At 38.3% G+C, this 19,705-nt stretch overlaps 1 protein-coding gene across 6 annotated transcripts in view; it reads left to right on the forward strand.

Moving 5' to 3' along the window:
* The window catches only part of celsr2 (cadherin, EGF LAG seven-pass G-type receptor 2), an 83,727-nt gene that overhangs the window by 4,098 nt on the left and 59,924 nt on the right, over positions 1 to 19,705 (forward strand). The window lies entirely within an intron of this gene.

Below are 19,705 nucleotides of genomic sequence, written 5' to 3' on the forward strand. Positions count from 1 at the left end.
AGCACATCCTGGTTTTACCCAGGTCTGTTTTAGCAATGTCTGCTGATTTAAATAGCTGTTAGTCTGAGCTCATCTGTGTCTTGTGGGATCTACTGGCCAGACTGATCATCCTCCTTAATTTCTTATCAAAGCTTCATTCCTGCACACAATGAAGAGCCGAAGTCAATTATGATCAATTTACCCAGATTATGAAGAGTCAGAGTGGTCTGCAACAGGGCTTTTGTTTGATTGGCTTCTTTTCACTTGACTAGACCTTTGGAAATCAATGTTTTATCACATGTCTGGAAGGATACAATGCAAAAACACAAACTTTTACCAAGTACTTTTGTCTTGTTTCTACTGCAAATATTTGAAGTAAGACAAAACTAGCTTAAAAGTAGCATTTCAGCAAGACATAGGAGCTTGTTTTAACTAAACAAAATACCTTAATATTGAAAATATATTATATTGAATAAATATAATATATAATATTGAAAAAAAATTACAAGATCCATTATATGTCTTGCTATATAGATTATATAGCAAGACATTCTGCCCATTTTAAAAGTGAAATAATCTGGCAGTGGAAGTAGTACTTTTTCATCAATATTGACAAGATATTGTCATAAAACAAACTCCTATGTCTTGCTGAAAACCTACTTATAAGTTAGGTTTGTCTTTTTGAAAGTGTAGTAGGATATTTTCACCAAACTAGACCAACAACACTCGGTGAGATGTTTGTGTTTTTGCAGTGCAGTTTAGTGTTCAAGGTGAGGGTGAAAGGTTATAGACAGGTAATATCTCACTTGCTGTGGACAAGTAATTGGTTCGTTTTGATGCTAACAGCTAGCCAAAATGAGACAGAGATGAAAGGGAAAATGACTCCAATCTCAAAAATGTTTATGAACTTTTAAACAGTCGTCATATTTGACAGCAATAGTAAACAATCAAGGTTAATTTTCTCTTAAACAGAGACTGAACTCACTCGTGTGTGTGTGTGTGTGTGTGTGTGTGTGTGTGTGTGTGTGTGTGTGTGTGTGTGTGTGCGTGTGCATGTGCGTGTTTGTGTGTGTTTGTGGACGTGTATTGGTGTGTGTGACTGTGTGAGATGTTGGTGCTGATTGGACTCCTTGGCACAACCTGAAAAATAACTGTAAGCTTAAATTAAACATTGGACATTTACAGGAAGAAGTGAGCATTTATCGCATCGTTTATCATTTATTGTGAAAAAGTTTGATTCGTTGTTGTCATGATACATTTTAGTTAATGTTAAAAAAACTGACTGGAATGTCATTTTTACTATTTTATCCTGTGTTTTTTTCATGAGTGCATAAAAAATATCAGTAAATTAAAAGATCTGATTAATTGAAGTTTCTGTGCAGCTTAGTGATGTAAATCACACTGCTGTTTATGTGGCGTCATGAAGAAATAGTTTTTCAAGAGCGGCATTTATATTTTTGGCACTATGGGTGATGTGTCATTCAGCTACCTATAAATATCATAATTTTTATCGTTATCTCTAGAGTAATACAAATATTGTGATAAAATCCACAAACATCGTGACAAAATCCATAAATATTGTGATAAAATCTACAAACATTGTGATAAAATCCACAAATATCTCGATAAAATCCTGGAAACAAGAGAGGTGAGAGTGGCTGTCGGTGTTTGAAGGCTCTCCTGTTGGACAGTTCGTTGTCCCTGAGGAGCAGCTAGCGCGTGGTTAGCGTGGGCAGTTGTTAGCGTACTTTGTGGCTCAGCGCTGCCCGTCTGGAGAACAATAGTGAGCTGTCGATGGAGCGACGGGGGCTGTGGCTCATACCAGGCTGAGGTTTGGGGCAACAGCTGTGACTCCGCTGAGGACCAATTAGAGGCCAGGTCTCCCTTGGCGCGTCCAGCACCTGCTGGGGTTTATGTGTCTGCTCCCCTGGCGGAGACAGAAGGACATGGAGGGGGACAGGAGCAGGGAGGGAGGACCTGTTGTGTAAACAGGGCAGAGGAAGGAACATGTAGCTGTACTGTAAAAAGAGGAGAAGAAGAAACAGGAAGAGGAGCGTCTCTGGATGCGGCTGACCCCAATTTTCCAGGGGCCTCATCTTGCAGGGACCTCCCAGGTCCCGCCTTTCTTTTCTCCTCCACGTTCCCCTTTAGGAGGCCCCCCATGATAAATGATTTTTAATGGTCTCTTTGTACCATCATCCTTTCTAAGCTCAACTTTCAACGATGTTCTCGTGAAACGGACAAGGTTATTGCTGTTAGCTAAAATAAATGAAATAACAAAAACATTTTTATTAACTGAAATAAATATTAACAGTAATTAATGGGGGAAAAACTAAAACTAACTGGACATATATTGTGAGTTTATAAAACTAATTAAAACAGTGCAATTAGAGATATAACACCCTTCGCTTCTGTGTTTATGAATCTACGATTTGTTTTATTTACAACAGTTTACATTAAGATGAGAAGAGAGCAGGTTGTTTTCACTATTCATCAGCCTTTTATGTATTTTTCCACACAAGCAGTTTACGTCAGCTGTCAGCACATTTCGTCTCTCCATGCTCCTCCTAGTGGGACTTAACCAAAAACAGAGTCAGCTGTTTGTTCAACAATAACTGAATTAATCTTTTGGAAACATTATCTTCTGTTAAGTATTCATTACCTAATCGGTGTTCACAATCACAATACTTGTTTTAAATTTGCACCTAAATATTAACACAAGTATGAAAAAGCCAATATATTGTAACTAATAAAAATTAAGCTGAAACTAAACTATATTTAACTAATAAATCACAATGAAATAAAGCTATTAAAAAAACTGAGGTAACTTTATCTTGCTTTAGTGTATTGATGTTATGCAGGTATTTTACTGTTTAAAACATTAAATATCACATTACAAAGGGATTCTTGAAGCAGATATAGAATGAACTCACTCAGAAGTATTTAAACTTTAGTAATAACTTTGATCAACTCAGTAAAAACCGTAGCACTTGATCGACATATCTGCTCTTAAATACTGTTGACTTGTTTAAACATTTAGTCAGCATGAATATGGTTGTATTTTTATTTTTTTCTCTTTATTTTAATATTTTCTTCTGTTTTCTGTTGTACGATATTCTGTTGTCAAATGTTTTCTGAACAGGTTGTTCCAGAAAACGAGAATTTATTCTAGATTAATTTACCTGGTTAAACAAAAATTAAAGCTAAAACTTTTATAAAAATGTTTGTTGAAACTGTAATTATGTTGTGATACTTTGGTATGAGACAGATAATCTGAAGAAAATTGATCTCCTCTGCTTTCTCCTGGTGTTGGCTAGAATCAACCAATGAGAGCCAGGAGGCGGGTCTTAGCATGCTGAATGCCAAGGCTAATTAGCATAGCCACTTGATGATGGAGGATAAACGGTTTTCCTGTAAAGGTAAATTGTTTCTCTGCCATTAGCACATTTAGCAGTGAGTACATGTGCTTTATTGAGAGCGTTAAGCCCCGCCTCCTGGCTCTGATTGGTTGTTTTGGTCGGGATCGGAGCATTTCTGCAGCAGCAGCTCAGGGAGGAGGTGGAGGAGATCGATCTTTTCACAGATCATCTGTCTCATATCAAACTGTCATTACATGCTTAACAAATATGTAAAATATATTTGTTTTTCTAAAAGTCTCATACTGCAGCTTTAAATAAAAAAGGTGACATATTTTTAAATTATACACAGCAACTCCTCTAAAACATTATAGGAGAATAAGGAGAATATCAGTGGAAGTGGTGATGGATACCAACAATATTAACATCCAGGTTTTCATTTCTGCAGGTCACATGAGCAGAAGCTGTTAAAAGGATAATAAAAACAAACACTCGCTTCAAAACAAAGGTTCAGAAATAACTTTGACACGCAGCAGCGGACAGACTCCTGCTGAGCTTCGTTCAGATGTTTTAGCATGATACTGTAATAAAACACTGTAATCACACAGAGGCATAATCAGGCACATTGCAGCCACACAGCTGGGGGATTTGCTGCCAGTGGTGCATAAATATGTAATGTTGACGAATTAATTACACGAGCCGGTTAGGAAGCCAGATTAATGACACTAGTATCCAGACACTGGCTGCAAGATGAAACTCTTAATAAACTCGTCTCTCTTACGAGTGGAAGTGTTGGATCCTGAATTAATTTTTCCAGGGCAGAAGAGGGCTTGGCTGTGTTTTTTTTCTCCAGGCTGTTAGCAGAATGCTGGTCACATGGCAGGCGAGACGCAGGTCTTCATCTGCGGGATTAGATCCGTGCATCTGTATCCTGGATGTTTCAGTCTGGTGTTGACATACGCAGGGGCTCATTCAGCGTTCCCAGGCAAGCGTGAGCCTGCATAAGTGCCTGTTTGCATTTGATTGCAGAGATTTCTTCCCCCGGCGGAAAGCCCTGATCGTTCTCATCCAGAGAGAGAAGCTAATTATTCCCCCTCACTACTCAGCAGCTTATTATCTTTGGTATTTGGAATATGGGCTCTATTTGTTGTGGAGTCAGTGGTTTTGTTTATGTGTCAATCTTTATGCATTCCTTGCTTTAAAAAGTCACCATTTTGGGTCTGGCACAGGTACGTTGAAATTCTCAGCTCTGCCACAACATGCTCCAAACTTTTCCCCGACTGCAGAGACTCTTTAATGAAATTATGTCTCTGAAATTATGTTTTCCATTTTTGCTCAGAGATTCAATGCACAGACAGGCGTCTGAGACTAATGGCTGCGGTTTGATTCAGATCACACCTCACTGCTGGTTGTACAAGCTCTCCAATCGGCGGACAGCGGGGATTTTATCTCTCAGCAGCCAGGTGTGAGTTCAAGGTGAAGCTCAAACTCCTTCACCAATGGAAATGTGTGAGCCGGCTGGCGACCCGAGCAAACAATAAAACCCGCACAACTGAGTCCGTATTATCACTTTCTGACTGTTTGGCATATTTTAATGCTTTACACCTGAATCATCTAAGCTTCAATGTGTGATATTCTGACAGAGGAGTGAGAATAAATAAGCAGAAACACCAGATATTAATAGAAGTAAAGATAAATAAAAAGCATAACCTTTTTCTGTATTCTGATTGCATGTTTAGATAATCATCATTGGGCATCAAAACTATTCACTCTTTCATTTGTATTTACTCAGATTAAAATAATTGCTATGTAGTTTCTTAATGTACTCTGTCTCCAATCAGCAGCCACTATAAAGAGAAAAGAATCTTAATTCAGACTCAAAACTGGAATAAAAAATGGTGTAAAGTGGAAACTTCTTTCAGCTAAATCATCAAGGAAGGTTTACAGAAAATAAATGTAAAAATAGGCAGTGGTGGAAAACCAAATTATAACATCTAAGGAACACAAGTTACATACGGTTACTATTCTATAGCATAAACTTCACTGAATATCAGATTAATGTGTTCAGAGGCAAATTTTGCTTTGAAAAACAAACTGATGGAAGTTTGAATAAAACCAAAGCACCATTTGTTTTTGAAACGGTGAATTATCCTTTCACAGAAGCACAAGCAGTTCTAAATTAACGCTTGAAACAAAATCACTTCTTATAAACCTTCCAGAAAATGAAAATCTGGGAAACTGAGGAAATATTTTATCATCTTAAACCAAACTGTCTAAAGATTCTCAAACATTTTTGAAAACATGCATAAATTATTTAGATTTCAAGCTTACAAAGTAAAGCTACAGTGGAATTAATCTGACTGAATATTTTAATACATTTTTGTTTTGTCCTGAACTTTCTTAGGTAACTGGAAATGCGCGTGTGTGTGTGTGTGTGTGTGTGTGTGTGTGTGTGGGTGTGTGTGTGTGTGTGTGTGTGTGTATGTGCGTGCGTGCGTGCGTGCGCGCGGGTGCGTGTGTGTGTGAATCTCTCCTCTTCTTGATGTCTGTTTTCCTCGCCCTTCAGTCAGAGGATTCAGTCGTAGTCTGCAGACCAGGATCATCCGTTCTTCTCTCTCGCCCTCGTTGCTCGGCGTTAGTCGCACTTTGAATCTCTGATGCCGCAAACTTTTCCTACATTCAAAAACACAGAATCTCACCAAGTATTTTTGTCCAGTTTCTATTGCAAATAATACCTTAGCACAGCTGAAATAAGACAAAACTAACTTACAAATAACTTTTCAGTAAATATAGGATCTTGTTTTAAGTCAGTAATTCTAAAATTGACTTTTTTAGCTTTACATAATGTCATAATTCCTCCATCAAAAACACACCTGGTGTGTTGCCTTGATTCTTTCATGCATGTTTGAGAAATCTTTCAATCTCCATGGCAACCATTCAGTCGTCCTTGGGATGTAGTTTTCAAGCTTCCGCCTCACAGAGCAGCTCCCACTCAGCTCCTACAGACTAGCCAGCAGCAATTAGCAAACATCTGGTGGAGCTGAGCATCAGCAGAGCTCTTTATAGGAGCTACTGCTCAGTGAAACTCTGGTACAAACATCTATAAAGGGTTAATAGAGGAGCCATGTTGTGTTGACTTCCTGAAGGCGGATTTTCAGAAAGAGGAGTATTTAAAGAGACAGAGGCCCAATTTCAAGGAGCTAAATCAGAAAGAACAATTTATTTATATAGGTAGGTAGATATGCTATAAAACTTCACTATGTGCCTGGAAACACATAATACTGCCCCTTTAATATTGATATATATTTTTTTACTTTTTAAAGTGAAATAATCTGCTGTCATTGGATCTGGTACTTTATCATCAATATTAATACATTCATTTACTTAAATCAGCTCCAACATCTTGCTGAAAAGTTACTTGTGAGTTAGTTTTGTCTTATTTAACTTATACTAAGTCATTTGCACTGGAAACCATAAATACTTGGAAAGTTTTTGTGTTTTTGCACCTTGATCCTCTTTCTCTTTCCGTCTTTTTGTTTCCCCCTCTGTCACCACTCTCCATTTTTCTTCTATCTATCCGAGTCTCACCCCTGCAGCCTCCACTGCTCCCTCCAATCATTTCGAGCTCCTCTGCCCTCCTCCCCCTTCCTCCCTGCTTTGACTGTTGTCCCCCCTGTGAAAGGAAGAATGCCTAAGAGAAATGGTTTATTAAGCACCCAGTTGTCATGGAGAGCCCAGCAATGCCTGAGAAATTCCTCGTGGGTGGGGACAACGGGTTAGGCCTCCTTTGTGGAGCGAATGAGGGGGAGGGGAGGCCCATAAACTTCTAAAGAGTAACTGTCCCCCTGTTCCCTGTTACCGATGAAGCATGTAAGGCCCTCTGCAGACCTGTGGTGCTCAGGGACACCATGACCTGTCCTGCAGGACGTTTCCACTGGACATGCATCGGCGTCAGCCGCAAAAAGTTTCCACAAGATGTCTGCAAAAACACAAAATCTTAACAAGTGTTTTTGGGCTGGTGGAAATACCTTCGTACACTTTGGGAAAACATTTTCAGTCGCTCAGTTCAACACTCCTGTCCCTCACTTCCGACGTCCATCATGGCGCCTTGAACGAACGAGTGACGTAGTTGCAAAGGGTCAAGAAGCGGCTACGTGTGCGGCGTTTTGGTGAAATTGTAGTGGGGGATTTTATAGAGGAGCTGTGGATTCACCCAAAACCTTTTATGAATCTGTGAGAGCTGGTGGGGCCAGCAGCACAACCTAAACAAACCGTGCCACCACTTCCTGTTGATCCTGTGTATGATGCGAAAACACTGTCTCCTAATGCAAAAACTTTTTATCTAAACATTTCCAAATTGCCGTGTTTCCATTCAGCTAATTTATTTTTGTAAGTTCAAGTTGTGCAGTGCTACGTTTAATGGAAACGCAGCTAATCTTACTGACGTTCTATTTTAATATAGTTTTGGCTATAAGCTTGTTTTTCTTTATTTAAAATCCTGGCGCTTTATCCTTGAAAATAAACAAGCAAATAAACTGACTGAGAAGGACGTTTCTTGTCTCGCCCCCGTTTTGTAAAATGTGTTTGTATGCATCATGTAGCAGCTTGTTTAAGTTTAACTCCTTAATATTGATTAATATTGATGAAAAAAGTCCTGGTTTCACTGGAACTAGTTGTTTTTCATCAGCATTAAGGAATTATTGACGTACACATGCAATGTTTACTTTTCAATTTCTTTCTCTTTCTTTTGCAACTTTTTTAATTTGTGCGAAAAGTTGTGTTTTTGTTTTTTTTTGCTGTTGCCATTGCTTACAACTAAATATATTTAAAATAAAAGGCAAATAATGGAAGAAATGTTGGAATATTTTGACGTACAAAAGGCAACAGATGTGAATAAACAAAAACTTTAAAATAATTAGCTTTTTATCACAGCTGGACAGTATTGGGTCCAACACAATAAAAACACCACCAATCAGATAATTAAGATTATACAAACCAAGGACAGAACTGAAAACAAGCTGCTACATCTTGCTGCACAGTTGCTTGTAAGTTAGTTTTGTCTCCTTTAAAGTGAACTAAGGTATTTGCAGTAGGTATTTGGTCGGACTTTGTGTTTTTGCAGGAGTAAAGTCAGGCCTTGCCGCACTCCAGAGGCCCTCTGTGCCTAAAAACCTCGGCGCCACATGACACCGTCGTCATTAAGCCCTTTGATTCGGGACACAGATGCGCTGAGAGAGTATTCGGTTTCCTGCTGCCGCCTTGTTTCTCAGCAGCAGAACCTCCTGATGGTCCGGATGGGTCCGGTCAGGTGCGGCGATGACATCATCCGGGGGTTAGGAGGGGAAGCGGTGTCAGGGATTAGGGTCGGCACATTGCTGGGGTGAGGTCTTGCGGAGCTTGCATATATCTTGGTGTTGTCCTGCTTTGTCCTCCGTGTCCCAGCAGACAATGGGACAGGGTCCTGTCTGCAGCCGCCCCCCCCGTGTCTTTGTGTCCACTCGTTTCCCCTGGTGACGCTGGCCTTTTTTACCAGGCTGCTTATTTATACCTGATTTAACCTATTTTCTTTTTGGGGTGATGATGTTTTAGGAAATTAATGATTGGACACATATCACACCCCAAGTCTCTGTTGTCCTAATTTAAAGGGGCTGCAGGGTCTCGGTTTATTAAAAAAGTGGAAGTTGTGTTTTTAATATACACACATTACGTTGCAGTAGTGATAAATCATCCTTTATTACTTTATATTAATATCCAGAATTTATTATAAATATTACAAATCAGATTTTCTAAAGGTTATTTAAAGTTTTCCTTGTACCATTTGGAAATGAGGGAATTGTTTTCTTTTGCATTACCTTGCAAAAGTTTTGCGTTCATTCACAATAAGTGAACAAATACATCCTGGTCTATTTTGTATGCACATTGATAAGAAATGTCCATTTAAAATTTAAAACGTTTTCATACATTTTTAACACTCTGGTGCAGAAAACTGGTCGAAAATCGACTTATTGACTTTGTGTTCAAGTTTTTGTGTGTAATATCTTTTGGTTCAGATTAAAGGACAAAACCAAAACTAAGATGGCGACAATATCTGATAAAAATAACTCTGAAATAATCCATACTTGTATTTTTTCTTTGTATCTTTCCTTCTTATGGAAGGTTTCTGTTTATTTACTTTTGCATTTTGTACATAAGTTTGTGGTGGATTTGTATCCTAAAGAAAAAAGATATAAAACTTCAGATAACTCACAAACAAGATGCAGATATAAAACTGTAAAGTAAAAACCTTGTTTTGTTGCAGTCTGTCAGTATTCAAGATGCATCAAGTCAAATTTTGACTAGAACATCATTGCGAGGGAAAGCAATTCTTCCCACGCAGCAATTTGTCTAAACTGTCCTTGATTTATTTATTTTTGTTTTGTTTTTGACGTCTTTTGAAATGCAAATGCTTGGAGGAATTGTTCTGTCGTTGGTAAAATTTTGTCTGGATGTAATTATATGATGTTAATTTATTCATTTAATACGTTTTTTAAATTTAAATCAAGTTTATTGTTGTGCCTGTTCATTCACCACCAGCTCTTTTCACGAACCTGACGCAGGTAAACTCTGCAACATCAGTGAAATATGTGTGAACGGGATATCAAGCGTAGGAAGAGTTTAGAGAAATATCAACAATATTTGCAACAATGTTTTATGGCTATAACTACAGGAGATCAAATAGTTGTGGATGAAGTTGCAGCAGGTTCCTAAAAGTCGTGTGACGAGTTTAACTCATTAAAGTAACGTAATAATGGTGATAAATGCTTTGAATTCCAGTCATTTCGTCTAATCTGGAGTTCACTGCTCCTTCTCTCCTCCTTTGAAATACAAAACAGAGTTTGAGCAGCGACGTTACTCCACACATTGTGCGCTCTGCAGATTATGTTTATCTTGCTGGCTGCTACACTTCCACTTTGTTGCACTCGTTTAGTGTCAGGCTGAGCCTTCGCTGTGACCTGGTTTTACTCGCCTCAGCTGGGAAATACGACCAGCGGAGGTGGAGAACCCTGCAGCTCAGGAGGTTTTTATGTTTTATTTCTGATTCATATTAATGCAGGATGAGGCACAAATGTCTCTTTCACCGCTGAGTGAGAATAAACAAATCACTGAGGTAAATCTGTTAATGTTTGTTACAATAAAACAATCTGCCGAATCAGAACCTGCTGTTGTGATAATTAACAGCAGGTTCAGATTCTCACAGTTTGATCATTAATCATAAAATTATTACGTTTTTCCACATGCACATACTAATTTAAAAACATGATACAATTGATTTTCTTTAAACCAGAGAAGCAACAGACATTGCTTCCAATGTTAAATGTTAAGTGTTATGTTATTGTGACATTTATTTGCTTTTATATTTTACATTTTTGTATTTGTGTTGTTTACTGAGCAAAACTTTGACTATAACAAGGTGCCACTGCAGCCTCTTATCAGCTATTTCCACCATGAAGACACTATGAACTACCATTAAAATATGAACCCAGTGGTTTTCATTCTAAAACCAGAGAAAATGAAATGTTAGTTGGTGCTTTGCACTTACCTGAACAAACAAATGTAGCTCTCAACACTGTAAAAACACAAAATGTTGCCTATTATTGGTCTAGTTGATAATGCAAATATCCTGGAATAAGATATATTCCAAGATATATATAGAATATTGTTTAGGTCCTTAATATAAATGGAAAAGTACGAAACATTTTTTCCATATTGTTAGTTAAAATGTCTCGTTCCTCTGGCAGATTATTTCACTGACACTTTTTCATCAGTATTAATACATGTCTGAGCTAAAGCAAGCTCCTGTTTCTTGCTGAGGTTAATTGTGAGTTAGTTTTCTCTTTTTTCAGGTGTACTAAGACATCTTTAGTAGGAACTACACCTGAAATACTTGGTGAGATTTTGTGCTTTTGCAGTGAATAAGACTGATAGGTGACGCTCTGTTAGTTATGCTTCTCAGTAACATAATTTTTCTAACCAGCCAAATTTGCATATTTTGTAAGCAAAGGAAAAGAGTAGTCTCCTTTCAGCCAGCTGACTGGAGGCGTGCAGCAAGAGATGGATTAAACTCTTCGCTTCATTCACTCTGAAATCTTCAAGTTTTGACATTTTTTTGTGCTGCTTGTTGTTGTAGAATATGAATCTTGTTTGTTGATCGCGTTGCGGCGTTAATGCAGTGTCTCACGTTTCTGCATGCTAACGTCTCTCGGTTGTTGTGCTGACAGAGGTTTTCCTTTGATATGCAAATGTTGTGATTGGAAGAGAGACGGACCTTCTTCTCCTCTGCTTCTGTGCAGAGCCAGGATTTGAGGAATGTCCTGCTGTTGAGGCTTTTCCCTTTTTTTCTGAAGATGCAGCAAAAAAAAAAAAAAAAATAAAAATAAAATGTTATCTGGGGGTTGCTGAGGCACATTTTGAAAATGAGTACGAATGACCTCTGTGCAGCAGTGTCAGCTGGCTGGAGGAGTCAGGCGAGGGATTGTGGGTTTGCTGTGTCTCTGGACTGATATCCTTGGTGTGACATTGAGCAGCACAAGCAGTTTTCATTATTGACTCCACAGGAGCTCCAGGAATCAGGAGCCGTTTGCTGCCGTCGTTATTACAGCTGATCTGTTGTCTTTTCTCTCTATTTGACCCTCTGCAGAAGATTAGGACCCAATTTTACACAATTATTTCAAAAACAAGGTTAGATGGGTTCAATTTTATTTGTGTTGAAACAAAGAAGAAACAAAGTCGCATTTTTACTCTGCAGAGCAGAGAGAGAAATTTCTGGCTCTTTACTTGATATCAGTGAATCTGTTGTGTAGGAGTTGGTGTCTTTTCCTTCTTTCTTCATGTTGGTTTACTGTTAAACACGAGCTGCTCGGTGATCTGCCGCGCTTACCGTTTTCTTTTTCAACAATGGCGTTTTCGTCTGGCTTCATGGCAAATCTGCTTCACTCGGCAATTTTTATCTGCTCTAAAAATGTATTTTAAAAGCATTTAATTTTTGCTATTTATTGTTCTAAAAGCGACTCTTGACCTGCACTTTATATGTAGAAAATAACTGGATTATAACTAAAGATGCACAAGAAAAAATATATGGTCAGTTTTCATCTTTATAAGAATTGGCTGGTGAATGGCTGCTAAAAAAATAATTTTTATTTCAATCAGTGACCATATAGGACCAGAGTCAGAGGACAGATACTATACAATATCACTAAGACATGCACTTGTGCAAATTATATTTTAGAATACATTTAGAAATATTTGTAGGAAAATGTTTTCCAAAATATTGTTTAAAATACCAAATGGATCTCAAACTGCAAATAAAATCCTTTTTTTCTGTCTTTTTTCACCTTGATGACAAATTTGAATGTTGGATAAAATAATTAAAATGCATTTTAATTTGACTGTTGATTTTTGTCTTGCTATTATGAAAACAAACAATTGACATTACATTCTTAAACAGATTTTATGATAAACAATGCACCATAAAACTTCTGGCTGCTGAAGGGTGAGAGAGAGCCAGACTTTCAACAGATAACAGGAAGGTAGAATGACGTTCAGCCAAGTTGCTTTGTTTTATATTTTGTAATTGTCTGCTGATGGCTATGCTAACTGTGCTAACTCATTTAAAATGCTAAAGACAGCTTACAGTTAAATCTTTTCAATCGTTGACCAACATCGCCTCTCTAACACTCACAGTGTGAAATAAATGACTCCTGTAATAAATAGTTACTGACCGTTTATGACAGGCTTGAAAACATACCTGAATGCTTATAACATAATTCTTAAAGACAATTTAAAATTATTTGTAATCAATATCAGCTGACAAAACCATTACAAAATGAAAAGCTCAGAAATCAACAACAAAAATGTGACTGCCTCAACTTTAAGAACCGGCAAAGTAAGTGAAAGATGGGGAAGTTAACTTAGAAAACTGTAGTTGAAAGTGATTTAAGGAGGAACTGCAGGCTATTTATTAGTGTTTTTTTCATGCTGTGAACTTTAAAGAACTCCTAATTTAGCTGAAACAAGCAAAAAACAAAAATTAACTAAAGAGTTCAGTAAAAGGGTAAATCACTTATTAGCCTAAAAGAAAGTAAAATAGACTTTACCCCAAACATTAAAGAAACCAGAACAAATTATTCTAGACAAATTAGACCAATTTTGCCAGAATTAAATGAGGAGGGTCTGCTCTGGGTCAGGATCTGAAGAGTCATGAAAACAGACGAACACTTCGAACAGCAGTGGCGTTGGGTCAGACGCAAAACCAGTGAATTTTTGACGTTTCCACTAAAAATACACACTTTGACCAGAGTAATAAAAGAGGCAAACAAAACAACAGTTTAACCAAACTATGGTTAAACTTTAGCTGATTTCATTGTGACAGAGATCCAGTTTAATATTAAAAAAAGATTAAACAGTGAAACAACAAATGAAGGCTTTCTAGAGACCTGGTAGCAGACTACGAGACGTTTAGGTACGTTTCCACTGTGGGAAAATTTCTCCTGGATTAAAGTATTCATAGGCCATAAATTAACCCCCTGAATCAGGGTAAAACCAGATTACTGAGGCAGAAGATAGCACTTTTGAGATTACCCTGAACCATCAGTGTAGAGCTCTGTGGATGGAGACTACTTTGGAAGAATATAGTAACCATTATGTTCCAGTAACTCCAGTTTAATCCCATCTACAGACTGGTTTTATAATCTGCAATTGCTTTTAAGTTATAGACTTCCACTTTTTGCGATCTGTAGAGTAAAGGAAGTCATTCCTACAGTTAAAGCTGCAGTAGGTAACTTTTATAAAAAAATTTTACGTGTACAGTATGTATTTTTAATTTTAATGCTTATATTATTATGTTATTCTCCCATCAAAAACTTACCTGGAGTTTTGCTTTGATTCTTTCAACTTCCAAAACCTGATCATAGTTTTCTGAACATCCCTGTTGTTTCTGTTTGTTTTTTACTATATTTATTTAAATTTACTTATTTATGTACACTGCCTTTGAGAGTTGCTATTTTTTCGTTCACACCAAAAACGCGTCCGACGCTTCGGATTTGACGCGCGTGCACCTTGAATGCAGATGATGGTGCATTCACACCAAACACGTTTTATGCGTCTGGTTTATATTCAAAGTCTATGTGGAGGTGTGTCGACGGCGCATCAGACGCATCAGAATCGCTCTAGCCGTTGTTTTCTGTTGCCGTCCTGCGTCAAATGCTCAAAACTCTCAAATGCTCCAAATTGCGCTGCGAAACGCACCTCCACATATACAATGAATGTAAACCATGACGTGTGAAACGCAATTGGTGTGAACGCACCATTAGAAAGCGTATTTACATGTAGCTCCTCCTTGGAGCTGAAGTCACCAGTCGAGCTTCTGCCTCACTCAGCTCCTCTAGACTAGCGGCAGCAGCAATTAGGAAACATTAGGAAACACCTGGTGGAACTGTGAGGCTGCTGATCTCAGCATAGGTACAACTACTTCTCAGTGAAACGCTTCTAAGAACGAAGGTTAGCAGCATCATGGAGGAGCATTGTTCTGATGAAATGCCAAAGGCTGAGTGCCAGAAAGAGCAGGAGCTTCTTAAAGAGACAGTGTCCCAATATCAAGGCGTTAAATTGCACAGTCGATTTTCTTTTAAGTCAAATTAAAGCATTTTTCTAACAACTGAAAGTAACATAGTTACTTGATTTCCCTATAAAATCTCACTGTGTGCCTGGAAAATACTTAATATACGGCCCATCTAACTTTTCTAAAACAGTTGTAAGTATTTCTGCCGTGAAGCTGGAAGTTAGTAGAACGAGAGGTTATAGTTTGCTGCTTTTTTTATTTCGATGCAGACAGGAGGAGGAGGAACAATCTCAACATCAGCAGATGTAATTAATATTATTACAATTCTGTATGACAGCAGAAATGCACACAGGATAGGGTGCAACCAGGGTTCAGGGTAATTAAAGATGATCTTTGTTATATTTGAGACATTAGATGTGGTTGCGGTTGTTTTTTAGTCTTGTGTTTAATTCACTGAGTCGGGTTAGCAGCATAAATCTGTTCCTCCTGCAGCCGTCAGTCCCCAGTCAGCCTTTAGTGTCCATTCAGGCAGAAGTTGAGTGTGCTTCACCTCTCAGCGCTGCTTAATTCAAACACGCCGCAGCACTACAGCGTTTTACTGCTCCCCTTTTGATCACCAGATCCAGAGATTCCTGCTTTTAAATTAAATGAATACCAAAACGAGGGCTCTTAACTTTAATGAAGGAGAGTTGATCTAATAGACATTATGCAGTTTTAGCTGTGGTAGAGCTGGAGTTGTAAGGCTCGTTTTTAAAGCCACGTTGGCTCTCATTAGTGCCTGTCCAGGACTGATTTGTTTCGTTTTTGCTCTCTGGCAGGTTAACTGAACCTTGGCTTGCTGACTGGTGTAAAGCAGGGGATTAAATCTTTTGTCCTGGTGGCTCTACTGATTTTTTCCCCCTCTCCTCTGTCAGCACTGATGAGGAACTTAATGATCAAGGTCATTTCTGTTTCACTGAGAGTGGGGGTTTTCTTGAAAAGGACACATTACGATTTGTGTATAAAAATGTAGTTTTTGTCAAATAAATTAAGTTATTAGAAAAATGGGTTATTAAAAGATAGGGCTGGACAGTAAATCAATAATCTATATCGCAATAGACACGTCATCAACGTCAATAAATAGTATGTCTGATAAAATATTCACTAAACTGTGACTCAGAACCGCACAGCATTCTGGGTGTTCGGATGAAAGATTTTTTTATGTTGGTGGAATCAAGTAGCTCGCACACTTTTTGGTTACCTAGCAACAACTTGTTGAGTAACTTCTGGTTACCTAGCAACAACCTGTTGCAGCAGCAGTTAACGTGCCTCATAAGTGCTTAAAAATGAAAAACAGCGTGGAGAGAAAACTGGACAAAACACAAACGTCATTCCACCAGTTCGGCAGTATTTCAGTTATTTAAAACCAAAAATTAATCAATAATGATTGATACAGGTCGCATTACGGCAAAACAAAAAACAAAAGAAACAAAACAAGCAAAAAAAAAAGTCGGAATTGGATCACTTCAGGCTACAGTGTGAATGCAGACACATAGACATTTCTGCCTAATGATAAAGATTTACAAACCAACGCAAGAGAGCTACTGATGGAAAAACAAGTGAAAGGTGATTAATTAGTCAGGGTTGCTCACATTGGCGGCAGGAAAGTCCACTAATTACCAAATGAGACTGGAAGCATCTGTAAGGGCAGAGCGTTTAATTCAGATTAATTAAACTGTGTCCTGTTGGTCCCACAGGACCTTCTCAGAGGTCATAAATCTGTGGTTGGTTTGGCTAACGAGCAGCAGCAGCCTCCCGCCTCTTTGTGACCCAGTGGGATCCAGACTGTGTGGTAAAATGTCACCAATTTATTACCTTTGATTTACAATTTTATTTCAATGCTTGAAACTTTTTCTTTCTTTTGTTGTGGTTTTCCTAACAGAAATGAACCTGGGATGATTTTATTTCCATTAACCACCAATACAGCAGCATGTTTCTGCAGCTGTCAGCAGTATATAAAATATAATAAGATTCTTATATATTTTTTGCAAGTGTTTCAGATGTATTCATATAGCAAACATTAGCTTCTTGTGGGATAATTTTCTAAATTTCTGTAGGACAAACTGACTGTATATGTAGCCGTTTTTACATGATAAACTTATTTAAAACTTCCAGTTTAAGCTGTTTGGATGAAGTCATTCCTCCAGTGTGATTTTTAATTAATGATCCTGTATTGACGTGTCGAGTAGGAGCGAGGCTTTGGGCTCTTTGATGCTCTAAGCACCCAGTGTGTGGTGCTCCGTCTGCAGAGAAATGATGCTGAACAGCAAAGACAGGCTCTGCTCAACCTCATTACTTTCTCACTCAGAGGTTTCCCCCAACATGACACACTTCTGCTGTGAAACCTGTGCAGCGGATCACAGATTAAACCTGGCTGAGGTGCTGTGAAGAATAGCTGTCTGAGTGGGATTAGTTATCACTTGTTTTATCCTCTGCTTTTTCTAACGACTGCTTTTATATGAGGTTGAGTTCAGCGTCTAGACTTCAACTTTTTCCTGTTTTATTGCATTAAAATCTCAAACTTGTTTGATGCTAGTTTTCTAATGTTTTCTTTAGAAAATTAATGTTTTCTAAAGGAAAAGTCTGAGGCCTTCACAGAATTAACACATTTATGACAAGTAAATCACAATTAGGTGATTTCTGTTGGGTTTTTTTTTATAAGTGTATCACACTAAAGGGGACTGATTACAAATGCAAATGTTTTCTGATTTTTGTTTGCAAAAAGGTTAGAAAACAATTTGAAATTTTATTTATTTGGAAGAGAGAAATCGCATTGTTTTAGATTTTTGTAAATGTGTCAGAATTAGGCAAAATATTATTCTTCATCTGTTTCTTCTGCTTCACAGTTATGCACTATTTGGTGTTGCTCTGCCACATAAAGTCCAATAAAACACATTGATGTTTGTGGTTCTAAAGTCACACACTAAAGTATAAGATGGATAGATAGTTCTGGTAAGGTACTGCGTTCTGGACCACCAACAAAGAGCCTCAAACAATCCTGACGTACTTCCAGAGCCACTCCCTGGATTTAGTTAATCAGTGAACCTTCAGTTCTTGTCTTTTAATGGCCGAAAGAAGGAACTTGCTCTCAGGTTGTGTAAACAGTTTTCCTTGCAGGAGCTCAAGTCTTAATTTAGTCCCTGTTTCTCTGGTACCTGAAAGTTTTTCTCCTGAGCCCAAATCCTTGTCACAAGCTCAGTGGACCGGGCCCAAGCTGCCGGCTGATGTCTCTGTCCTCAGCTGATTTGGTCCCAGAGTCCCTCTGATCTTTATCCACCATGACTTTGTTGACATTTTCTGGGACTCTGCGGGGAGATTGGATGCGGACTTTGTGTTGTAATTAGGCCGGTCAAACAGAGTGGCTCCCTGGCTTCGTCCTGACCTCCCTCTCAGCCGTTTATTAGCTCAGTGGGAGCTGGCTCCAGGAGAAATAAACATGACCTGGTTTGATTTTATGATTTTAATGGTAAACACTCATTTTTATTAACATACGATTAAATTTGCTAAAACCAGCTAGGCTTTGTTTAAGTTTTTGGAAATAAAAATCATTGGAGCTTTGTGACCGCTCAATCTCTCAGTTCTCAACCTTAGTTATAAATTAGTCAGATTAATAGTGAGTAATCAGTTCTTGAAATAATCGTTAACTGGAGTAAACTGACTCAAAAAAAAGCTAATTACTGAAAAAACAACACACTAAGAGCAGTAATTCATTACAATTGTACAAAAATGATTTTATCTGCGAATATGTTGTAGCCCAAAGTTTCCAAAGTGGCTTATTGTCACCTGGTTCAAATTAAGTAAAAAAAACCATCTATTAAGTAACTTTTGATATCCAATTATTAATCAGTAATCCAAAAAAAAAACCACTCAGATTAGCCCTACTCTGTATTAATGTTCAGTCAAGCGAGAAGAGTTGAGTAGTTTCAGCTGCAGATGCAGCCTTTGCTACAAATGACCAAGTTTACACTAAATAAATGCTATGTTACTGCAAATTAGGCAACAAAATGTATGTTTTTATTTTAAAAAAAGGGAACTGAATTATTTATTTGCATTTTTTTATGTTTTTGAAGTGTTGTAAAGTTCTGAGGGAGAAATCAATAGAGTAATCGATAGTTTAAATAATCGTTAATGTCCTCTGAGATTTCGCTACATCACAATGAGCCGACTTGTTTCTTTAATTCAGATTATTACAGACGATGTTCTGACCTTTATTTTTATGCCTGATTGAATTCAGGGAAATGTTTTCATCTGAATCATGCTTCTGCTGTTTGTCATTAAGCGTTGTTTACTCATTCTGACTGTCCGCGCCGCTCGTAGTGACGTATGGGTCGCTCCCTCACGCACAGAGCCATCCCCAGTCCTGCAGCCCTAAACCTCTTCCTAGCTCAGAGCATTCCTGGCACCAGGAGGCCCAGAGGGGTCGAACCACGGCTGAAAGCAGCGTCACACTCCAGAGCTGGCACCGGGTCTCGTAAACAAATAAGAATCCCATTTTTCCTCCTTTTTGCCTGCCCAAAGAGGCGCCGCTTACCCTCGGCTTTCCGTGGGCTCAGGGTACTTCCGTGGAGAATGACCCCTTTGAAGGATGGTCTGGTTTCTTTGAGAGGAGATTCTCCTCGCGCTCAGTTTCCCAGCGCTGCAGCTACCTCTGGACCGCCGCCCGAGCCCCCCGTCCAAGAATGTGAATTGGCAGAGGATGTAATTAAGGCGATGTTTCTCCTTACACTTGGCCTAA

This window comes from Poecilia reticulata, chromosome 5, assembly GCF_904066995.2.
Source record: "Poecilia reticulata chromosome 5, P_reticulata-male-v2, whole genome shotgun sequence".
Classification (NCBI taxonomy): domain Eukaryota; kingdom Metazoa; phylum Chordata; class Actinopteri; order Cyprinodontiformes; family Poeciliidae; genus Poecilia; species Poecilia reticulata.